We start from the raw sequence: 11,260 nt of genomic DNA on the forward strand, positions 1-11,260 counted from the left end.
AACTTAATCTGTTTTAGAGTGTGCCCTATTTTTCTTTCAGTTTTAGTGAAATGTAATTGACATGCAGCATAATTCCCATTTTTTAATTAAAAAAATGCAACTCTTGTTTTCTCTCTGTATGTTCATCAATCTGTTCATTCAGCACATACTTATTGAATACTGGATTATGTGTTATCACTGTACTTTACCCTAGGGGAAGCATAGTAACAATTAAATTCTACCTTGTAACTTACAGTTCAGTCTTATAGTAAGTTATATACACATATGTGTATTTATATGATTTTTCTCTTGATACATCTATTAATTGGGTGAAATATTCATAGGAATAGTGTAGGTGTTTTGTACTATCTAAAATTAATTATTTATTATTTTATTAGAGCTCTGACCCATAGCTTATTGTCTTACTTTCTCTGTAAAATCAGAGGAGACAAAACAAATAAAAACATTTAAATGAAAATAGCATTACATAATGAATGATAACTCATACTGAAGATAATTGAGTTTTGGTTTTTTTTAAAGATTTATTTATTCATACAGAATTGGGGTACAGGCCAGAGATGCAGAGGGTGAGAGGATTCACCAGAGCCAGAGCGGATTCAACAGAGCCAGAGCGGGGAGCAGAACAGGCAGATCGACAAGGTACACTGCTGAGGGGAGCAACGGTCGGGTCAGGAGAGGTCTGCTGCGCCATGTGGAGCTCCTCCCGGGCAGGCGGGGATCAAACTCATGCGGAAGTGGCTTTAAGTTTCTTAGTGCAGTGCTTTAACCCGGTGCGCCAACAGGGAGGGCCCGATAATTGAGGTTTTAAGACGTCAGTGAATCAAAATCTCTCAAAGGATTGGTATCCTTTCTCATTCAATCAAACACTAAAACAGTTATTATGAGCTTGGTTATACAAGGAAGCAGAAGGCAATCCAGTAGGAGGAGGAAAAAGAGGTAACAGAATGAGAGAGAAGAAGAATAGAGGGAAGAGGAAGAAGAGTAGTGTAATAGTAGTGATAGTCTGGAAAGAAAATACTAAAAGTTCTACTAATTTAAAAATAATTGTAGGGCCCTCCCTGGTGGCACAAAAGGCTAAAGCACAGCACTAAGAAGCTAGCCACAGCTGGCTTCAGCATGAATTTGATCCTTTCCGGGGAGGTGGTCCACATGGTACAGCAGACCTCTCCTGTCTTGCCTGCTGGCCCCCTCAGCAGTGTACTTTGTCAATGTTCCTGTTCTGACTCCCACTCTGTCTCTGATGTATCCTCCTACCACCCATGCACCTCTGACCTATACCTAAGTTCTGTATACATGAATAAATAAATCTTTAAAATAAATAAATAAAAATAATTTTAAAAAATCAGTCCTTACTATCATTTAGTGAGGGTTAACCATTGGGCAATTACAGTTTGTCATCCTTTGATAAATGGTATTAGGACCTGACATGGCATCACAAATGAGTTGGGGTGGGGATGGGGGAACTTCTTCCAAAACAAAGGGACATCTCTCACTGCTTCATTGTGAAGTATTGCCGTTTATCTGGGCTGCCTTAAGTTTTAACTAACTTTTCTGAAATAGACAAGTGACTTAAAGAATTTCCACAAAGAAATGGCAGATAAAATTAATACAGAAAGCAATTGGATAAAAAAAGAAAATCTTCTCTGTGACACTTCTCCTTGTGAACAAACTTTTTGACAGATACATTACTAAGCAATATCTAAGCAAATCTAGCAAAATTTACCTTCCCACCCTTCAACATTACACTGAAACTATTTGAAATGTAGATTTTTTGTGCTGTTATTGTTAATGAAAAATGTTATTATATTTATTAAACATTGAGATGGTCACATTATGAAATCATTAAGGAAACTAAACATTTAACACATAAGTACAATATTTTTACATTTTTTAATTTCCAAGGTAAAAATTAGCTTTTAATGAAGATTTACTAAACTTAGTAACAGATGTTTAGAATTTTACTTATTAATAAAAGATGTCTTACACAACAATGACTTCCTTCTAGAGTGAAGCTTAAAGTAATAAATGATCAAAAACATATTTCTTTATCAGTAGTGTTGGAAAATATTTGAAAATATTACTAAAGACTTTGAAAACAGGTACTGGAAAAAAGTATGTAATGTTAAATTAGGTAGATATACTGGTATTTCTAGTGTGTTTTAGGTTATATTTCAATGATTAGTCACCATTTAATGCCTCAAAAGGAAGAATTTACTGAGGGAGATAAATTTTCAGCATTAAGAAATTCTAACTGAATTTCTTTTAAAAATACTTTTGGGGAAATATATTTTTTGATGGAGTGATGACTTTGCCTGGAAGTAATTTGAAAAAAAAAAAAAAAAAGATCTGAAATAGTATTTCCACTTGTGAAATTTCTTAACTACATCATTAATAGGCAAACTTTTATTAGAGAAATTGAAGTCAGTAGTATATCAATATTGATGGCTTTAATTTCATAAAAACACTTTAAAATGTCATCAAATATTTATATGACTTTGTAATGAGATAGGAATAATAATAATACTATAATAATATTGACTACTGCAGAGAAGCTCACTGGTTATTTCATTGAAAAGTACAATAATGATTGCACTTAGAGATAAGTTAAAGTTTTCATTTACCAAAAGGTAAGTGTTCAAAATTTTTTGACCTTTTCTCCAATGACAAGATTATCAAGAGAGTGCTACTAAACTGATATTTTAAAAGAAGCACATGTAATCTTTATGTATCGTGAAAATAAAGGAAACATTTTAACAGTAAATGAGATGCAGTTTTGGGAAAAATTAGTACTTTGAGACCTATGTCGAAAATTGACTTTGGGACTATTTCCATTAATATGTAATAGATAGAGTGCTACAAATTGATAAAGTGTGTTACCCATAAGGATGATTATGACTGCAAACTCTAAACTTTTGAATTGAATTTTCTACCCTACTTAAAGTCTTCCAAATGAAGAGTTTTTAATCTTTCCTGTAAAACTTTTTTATAAAACCCAATAAATATAAAAACCCAATGTTTAGATTAAGGGGACATTAAGGTGAACAAAATTTCCTATCTGGTGTCTGGAATGTAAAATGATTAATATTTTAGTAACAAAAGGTAAAAGTGTACTTAATTCCATTTGTACTGATATATTTAAAGTGTCTTTTTCATCTATGATAGTTATTAAAAATCAAGTACTGAATCAATTAAGCTAAGAAACCAAGTACTCAAAATATTTACAGGCCTCAAAATATTTAGCAAAGTATTTTGTTGAGATGACACTAAGATGTTCTCACATAGTAAAAATAAAAGAATTTTGCCCTAGTAGTAGACATAATGAGATACCATTTTAGTTTAAAAGTATTTATTTCAGCTTTAACCTTTTTTTTAAATTTTAAACTTCTGCACACTACATCAGTACATCAATATTAATACAATAATATATGTAATTTATAAATACCTATGTATATCTATACACAAATTTCTCCTCTCATCCAGGGGAGGTGTGGGAGCAAATATTTTCTACTGATCTAAAGTCATTGGATTATGCCCTCCCTGGTGACACAGCACTATGAAGCAATCTGCAGCCTCTGCAGCACAAGTTTGATTTCCCACCAGGGAGGTGACCCACATGGTGTGGCAGACTTCTCCAGACCCATCCACTGCTCCCCTCAGCAGTGAATTTGAGTCAGTCAGCCTGTTTTGCTCCCCACTCTGTCTCTAGTGAATACTCTCACCACCTCTGCATCTCTGGCCTGTACCCCAGCTCTATATGCATAAATAAATAAATCTTTTAAAAAAATCATTGGAGGCCCTCCCTGGTGATGCAGCTGGTTAAAGCACTGCACTAAAAAGCTAAAGCCACTTCTGCATGAGTTCGAATCCCGCCTGCCCCGGAGGTGACCACGTGGCGTGGCAGACTTCTCCTGACCCACCCCTGCTCCCCTCAGCAGTGTACTTTGTCGATCTGCCTATTCTGCTCCCCACTCTGTCTCTGGTAAAGGCTCTCGCCACCCCTGAGCCTCTGGCCTGTACCCCAGTTCTGTATGTACAAATAAATAAATCTTTTTAAAAAAATCATTGGATTAGAAAATGGGGATTAGACAGGCTTTCTAGAAATAGTTAATCTGATAGCATAAAATGATATAGTTTGTGTGGTAGGGACACCAACTGATAGTAAAAATATATATAATTTAAATACTGAAAAACAGAAAAGCTGGAAATCAGTTAGTATAGAGACCAACAGTGCCACATGTTTCAAAACCCTCTCATACTATTACTATTTTCATTTCAGTCAACATTGGTTAGGTGCTTCCTGTGTACCACTAAACCCTAGCAATAAAAAAATGGGCTGCCCACTGCTAATGAGGAAACAGCATTAGTAATCATGTGAGATAGTAGAATCATGACTTACCAGGTAATTTCCATAAAAATGTAATAAGCAGTATACAAGGGATTCTATGAGTACTATAAGATGGTATCTTATGAAGTCAGACTGGGTAGGGTTAGGGAGACTTCCTGGTGAAGTGATACTTGAAGTCAGCTTTCTTGAACACATTCTAAAGAACTGGAAAATTGATTCTAAATGAGGAATTTGAATAAATTAGAAAGTATTCATTATCTTTTTTTCATTCTGTTTAGTGAGGCAGAAAAACCTGTCTTCATAAAGGTTTTAAAGTTTTGATTGCTGAAGGTGTAAACTTGAAATAGCTGAAACATTCCTCAGACAACCACTCAATAATATATTTTCATTTACTCCCCCTCATGCAGTCCACACTGTTTGAACACCAACTCTGTTCAGTCACTCAACATAGGTAAAATAAAACACTCTCTGCTCTCATGGGACTTGATGTTGCAAAGGGGTTTTGGAAAACAATACACAGGAGGTAGTATGAGAACTGCCAAAATAAAAATGGAAATAGGTTGCAGGGTTGGCAAAGAAGAGACGGATTATCCTTGCCTGTAAGAGAGGAAAGCGGACCATGTCAGAAAGGGCATTCTATAAGAAGCAATAGCTATTCTAAGTCTCGAAAATGAGTAAGATTTATCCAGAAATTGGTGGAGAGAAAGGTGTGCTAGGGATAATATGCAAGTGTAAGGAAGCCAAGCCCCCTTCAAACTACTTTTATTCACATTCTTCTTCACTGTTTCTTCATAAGGTCTTGCTCAGCTAGATCTACCTCTGTTAGATCAAGATTCACAAAATGTCTTTCTTCCTATGTCAGCTTATCCACCATCTGTCTTGCCTCTGGAAAGTAGACAAATTTAGAATTACACACTATATCAGCAATGGGCAATTCAAGGGTGCCTACAAGTTGGAGTCACCAGGTTCTTTTTGGTAACTGTCTATCAAGCTGTTAGTCTGAGAAGTCTGACCTCATTGGTGGCGACTGGACTGTAAAGTGCATGGTCTTGTAACTGATTGCCTCTCTTTTAATTTAAGATTTTCTTAATCTAAGATTTGCTCTAACAACACCAAGTTTGTAACACAAGATCATAAAATCCTTAATCCCAAGCACATGGTACAACTGACTGGATATATAACCTAGCTAAAAAGAACCCAACGTCCAAATGCTTCAATCAGTTATTTTTCTGAGAATCTGAGGTTAAGATTTTATTCTGTGACTAATTGGAAGTGAAGGATCCTGAATAAGACAGCTAAACTCTGGACCTGCTAGCTAGCAGGTCTCCCTATCAGTACCCTAACTGTCTCAGAAATATACTTAAGAAATTTGTCCCAACCCGAACATATGTGGATACTGGAGGAAGGCAGAGAGGGATTTTACTCTCTTCCTTTCTAAAGAAAGCCTGGCGTAGATGCAAAAGCTGAGCATCAAGTTAACCTTTATCTGCTACCTTGACAGGCTGAGAAGACTGGCTTCTCCTTCATTTGGCAGATGCCCTGGACAGTAGAGGGAGTGACAAGGTGTCCCCAGGAAAAGGGGAGGTTCCTGGTTCCTTCCCATACCCAAGGAAGGGTGAAGAAGCTGAATAGAATACCAGAGAGAAGGAAGGAGGAAGGATGAAGAACAAGGAGACCTGGAGGAAGCACACAGAGCAGAGACATGTGAAGAAGCCACACTTGGTTCTTGGTCTTAGACTTGTACCAGGACTTGGTGAACTTGGAAGGAAACAGTTGAAACAGCATGGGTGAAACCTGTGGTGAGGTTAACAAAGGCAGTGCTTATCTTGATATTGACTTTGCCCTTTTCTTTCCAGATGTGCTGGGCCCCTTCTGCCCGTTTTCTATGGGTCACCATTAGAAGGTGCCTTAGACTTGTGGCAAGCTTTCAGGCCTTAGTATCTTTTTCTTGTCTACTTTGTACTGCACACTAATTGTGTTAAAGTTCTTTTCCATTAAAGGTCTTATGCATGAGAGTATGTACTGTCTGAACTTAGTGGATGGCAGGGCCGATGTAGAGTGGACAGGTTTGGGGGTTCTGAGATAGCCCTCACCTGCACAGTGATAGGTGAAGCCTGCTCAGTCTGGACAACTCGGAGAAGTTTTTGCCTTTCTCCATTCTAGACCTAGAGAGGGGAGGGTGGTTGTCAGCCCTGTTGTGGTGAGAAAAGTCTGGTGAGGGCCTGAGACTTGGCGGGTAAAAGAATTCACCAGACGCAGAGCAGAGAACAGAAAAGGTGGATTTATTGAAGTACACTGCTGAGAGAAGCAGCCGGCTGTATGGGAGAGGTCTGAGTAGGAAGGATGGTTTGGGACTCCCATTTCATATAACCTGTTTTTGTAGGCTTTTCCTGACTCAGATGATTTGGGCCAGTTGGGATGTATGGGCTTTTTATCAACTTTATCTATTCAAGCCTTCTAAACCTTCTTGCTGGTCAGGGGGTGGGGGCTTAGATTTTAATCTTATTAAATGAGAAGTCCCAGAAAATTTTACAATATGTTCCCTAAGCTCTATGACAAAGCCACTGTAATAAAAACACACAAGTCAGTGGAACAGAGCAGAGCCCACCAGGTGTCATCAATTGAGCACTAACCCCAGGAGCAGAGAGCCCAGAATGGGCTTTTCAGTCACTGGAGGAGGAGAGGGAGGTGACACTCAGGAATGAACTTGGACTTTCGTGTTTCTCCAAGCACAGTATGAACCCCCCACAAAAAAAAAACATTCAGTTTTCCCACATCCAGCTCTTCCTGCACTGGCTCCTCTGAATGGACACCACCAACATCAGTCACCCACAGGGAGATTTTAACACCTTGAGTTCACCCTTAAATTCCAGTGTAGGAACTTGACCTTTATGCAGCAAACAATTCAATTGAACCTGAGCACCGTCTGTAAAAACTGTAACACAGCCAATGTTAATTGAACTCAAAATGGAGTTTGTACTAGGGGAGGTCCCTCTCAGCATGAGTGATGGGTTCACTTCCTGTCAGGAGCCCTGTCTTGGTGCCATTCAGTCTTGTATTAGATGCTGTCCTGCCTGACCTTCAGTTTGTTTCTTTTGGCTACCGTGGCCACCTCTCAGTGGCCTCGCCTGTGAGTACTGCCAGCTGGTGTCAGTTTGAACCTGGCCAGCTCCTTAACTCCCTAAAGCCAAGGAAGCCCCATTCAGCCTCAGGGGCGCGTTCATTTCACTGGCCATTCTCTTACCGTGAGTTAGTGATTTTAAAAATAGTTAAAAACTTAAGTAGGTATTAATAACTGGCACTGACATCCAATTCCAACCATGCCCAAATTCTGTCCTCAACTGTGATCTTGCAACTTTCTTTTTTCAAGGGAAATATTTATTTTTGCTTTTTAAAATTTGATTAATTTATTTATTTGTAATTGAGGTAATGTTTAGATAGCCCCATCAGGTAATACCATTGTAGGGTACCTACCACCAGCTGACCCAGAGTCTACCACCATAGTCCATTGTGCGTCCTTCCCTCTTTTTTTCTTACCCATCCCCCATTCAGCGCTTTCGTTCTGCAGTTAGACATCAAGGGTTAGTTTTTAAACCGATATTTATCTGACTCTTAGTTACCTTATATTGCACATAATAGTCAAACCATATTTATCATTCTCCTTCTGACTTATTTCACTTAACATGATCTCTTCTAGCTCCATCTATATTGCCACAAAAATTCATGAGTTTATCTTTTTTAATCACTGAGTAATTGTGTATATATACACCACATCTTCTTGAACCATCTATATAAGGGCACTCATCTATATCAGGGCACTAAGGCCGTTTCCATAATTTTGCTCTGGTAAATAGTGCTGTAATAAATATGGGAATACACATTTCCTTTCCAATTTTTGGATATTTTTTGGTAGATGCTTAGGAGCAGAAATACTGGATTGAATGGCAGATCAATTTCTAATGTTTTGAGACACCTCCAACTGTTTTTTATAAGGATTTTGATCTTGCAAATTTTCTAAGGAAAAAAATGGGACTGTGACTCTCTGGCAAAAAGAATTTAAACCTTCAGACACAAACATATCCTGTTCTGCTTGTTCCTGACATGACTATATAGCACCTGGTTTTCTCCATACCCCCTTCCCACCATTCATTCTTTCTTCTCAACAAATAAATTCTTCAGTTTTCATAGGTAATACACCTCTTTCTATCAGGGAAGCATAAAGAGCACATTTTCTAGAAAGAGCTGAAATTTCTCCCTGCACTTTGTTTTTTGTAAAGCAGCCACATGGTTCAATATGTATACAGCACATGTTTACTGATTAACAAACAGCCTCCCACTGATTCCATCTCTCTTCCTCTCCTTATTTCCTTGTCTATTCTTAGAAAATTGCTTGAATGAGTACAAAGTTGGCCCAGCACTTCTCAACAGGTATTGTGACTACATTTATCAGCATGAGCACTACTGTTCTTGAAATACGTATTTCCTTAGACCACATAATCAAAGTGAAAATAGTATTCTATTAATAAAAGTTAGTTTTGTGGACACTAACTGGATGTCTACTTTATGTTAAGACTCTACCACGATCTCTTTCTTTTGAAAGCAAGAAGTTAGAGTGAATTCTTTTAAGTTGCAGAATGAAATGAATAATCTGCTTTAAAACCCAGTAATGATCTTTTGCATTTGTGGTTAAGCCAATCAACAAGTAGTTATTGAATATCTATTATATAAAATGATATATAAAATAGGTAATCAGTGTGATGCAAGGAAACATAAATTTAGTGCTCTAGACTTAGGAGATCTGTTTGGCAAGATAGGCTGTATGTTCATTAAGGAAAATGACAAAAACTCTGTTAACAATTCACAGGGAGAGAAAAAAGTGACCACTAAGGATCCAGGGAGTAATTAGGACAGATGTAGATTAGTTAGGTAAGAAAAAATAATAGTACTACTTCTTTGATTCTAAGAATTGTGGAAAAGATATAGCTGATTTGAATGTTAATCTATGATTAAAATTTAGAAAGACTAGAATTTGAGTTAGGAAGTTTATTTTACAACTTAAGATCCTTTAAAATTGGTTTTCTCATTAACAAAATATCCTTTCTTTTTGGAGATACAACTTACTTGATTGATGCCTCGTTTGCTATGCTGTTCAACAAAGTGCACCAAGCAGTTAGATGGGACTACTAAAAGTGAAGAGCCAGTTTTAGGATTAAATGGCTTTATAATTTAGGATTAAATGGGCTTTATAATTCATCCTCTATTTGATTTTGCAATGTGAAAACATTTACCTTGCTCTTTAACTTGTACATAAGTAGACCTAAACATGATGGGTATAGCCTAATAGCAGTTCTTTATATTGTCAATTATGCACAAAATGTAAAATGGCAGAGAGTTTTATTTGAAAATTTTTGAATAAGATTTAGTTAAATTAAAAAAAGAGCAAAGAAACAATCCATGCTATTTAATATTAATTTGATATTCATTAATCGTAAATTAAATTTTCCAAATAATTTTAATAGAGAACCTTTAAATTTTAGAAAAAATAGAACTTTTTTGAAAACAAAGGAAATGATTTTATACTCACTATATTTTTAATAAGATGTATTCAAATTATGAACACATAGAATGAAGTTATATTTTGTTTTATTCTTTAGGTCATTCAGAATAAGGACAAATCAAAAGGATGATAGAATTTTAAAAATGAAAAATATAGTCCCAAGATTAAAAAAAAAAAACCTAAAAAGAAAAACAAATTGGAAAATCTTCAAAGAGCAGACTTCATAAATTTTTAAAAACTTAAGACAATGAGTTAAGTACAACTCACATAAAATTCATGAGAACACATTGCCAAGTCTTTATTTAATAAACTTTAATTAGTGATCAAAACAATAACAGCAAGAAGAAAAAATGTTCTCATCTAATTAACAACTAGTACATGTCAGGAAATCTGTGCAACTGCATATTTCTTGCTAAATGAAGACTTAATTTACTAATCAAAATATAGGTAAACTCTCTTTGTACTTGTGGTTTCATAAATGTTAGTTAAATATTTGCTCTTTTTCTCATAAGACTTATTGCAAAATGACATGTCTTTTTACTTCCTGACAGTATATCTCCTGATAGATACTAAATTTAATAAGAGCAAAATTTTCCTTCCTTCATATTATTATCTATTCCTAAGTCTAAAACAAGCCTTACCCAAAGTATGGGTTCAATAAATTTATGTTGGCTGTAGAATACTAAGGCTTTACAGTCTTAAATATTAGATACCCTGTAATCCAGCATCCCAGAGAGAGGATAGTATCAGTCCCTGGGAAAATACTGAGAAAAAAAAAAAGTCACAATACAGTCATACATAGCTTCACAATGGTATATGTTCTGAGAAATGCATTATTAGGCAATTTGACCTTTGTGCAAACATCCTGGAATATAAGGACACAAATCTGTACAATGGTATCCCTAATAGATTAGGCCACCCAGCCTAGGTGTGCAGTAGGCTATGCCATCAAGGTTCATGTTATTATATTTTGTGGCCTTAGCACAAGGCTGAAATCTTCCAACAACACTACGTTAGAAATTAAGTGATGCTTGGTTGCATTTCACAGTAAACAAACCTGCCTTCTCCTGGAGAGCAAAGACCCATCTCTGCCTTCCAAGGTGTTTTGTTTTATATAGCTTTTTGAAAAACAGTCCAGAAAATCAGAGGCTTTGCTCACAAATGCAGAAATGTGAGAGGTCCCTAAATACTCATCTCCCCAAATGGACATAATACTGAGGGGCACCCAATCTTGACAATGACCTTTCTGTGGTCTCCCATTTTAACATCTCCATACATTTTCTCCTTAAACATTAACACAAGGTAGGGCCTCTCTGGTGGTGCAAGGAGTTAAGTCTCAGCACTATGTTATTGCAGCC

This window comes from Condylura cristata, unplaced genomic scaffold, assembly GCF_000260355.1.
Source record: "Condylura cristata isolate star-nosed mole 26May11 unplaced genomic scaffold, ConCri1.0 scaffold00009, whole genome shotgun sequence".
NCBI classification, from domain to species: Eukaryota; Metazoa; Chordata; class Mammalia; order Eulipotyphla; family Talpidae; genus Condylura; species Condylura cristata.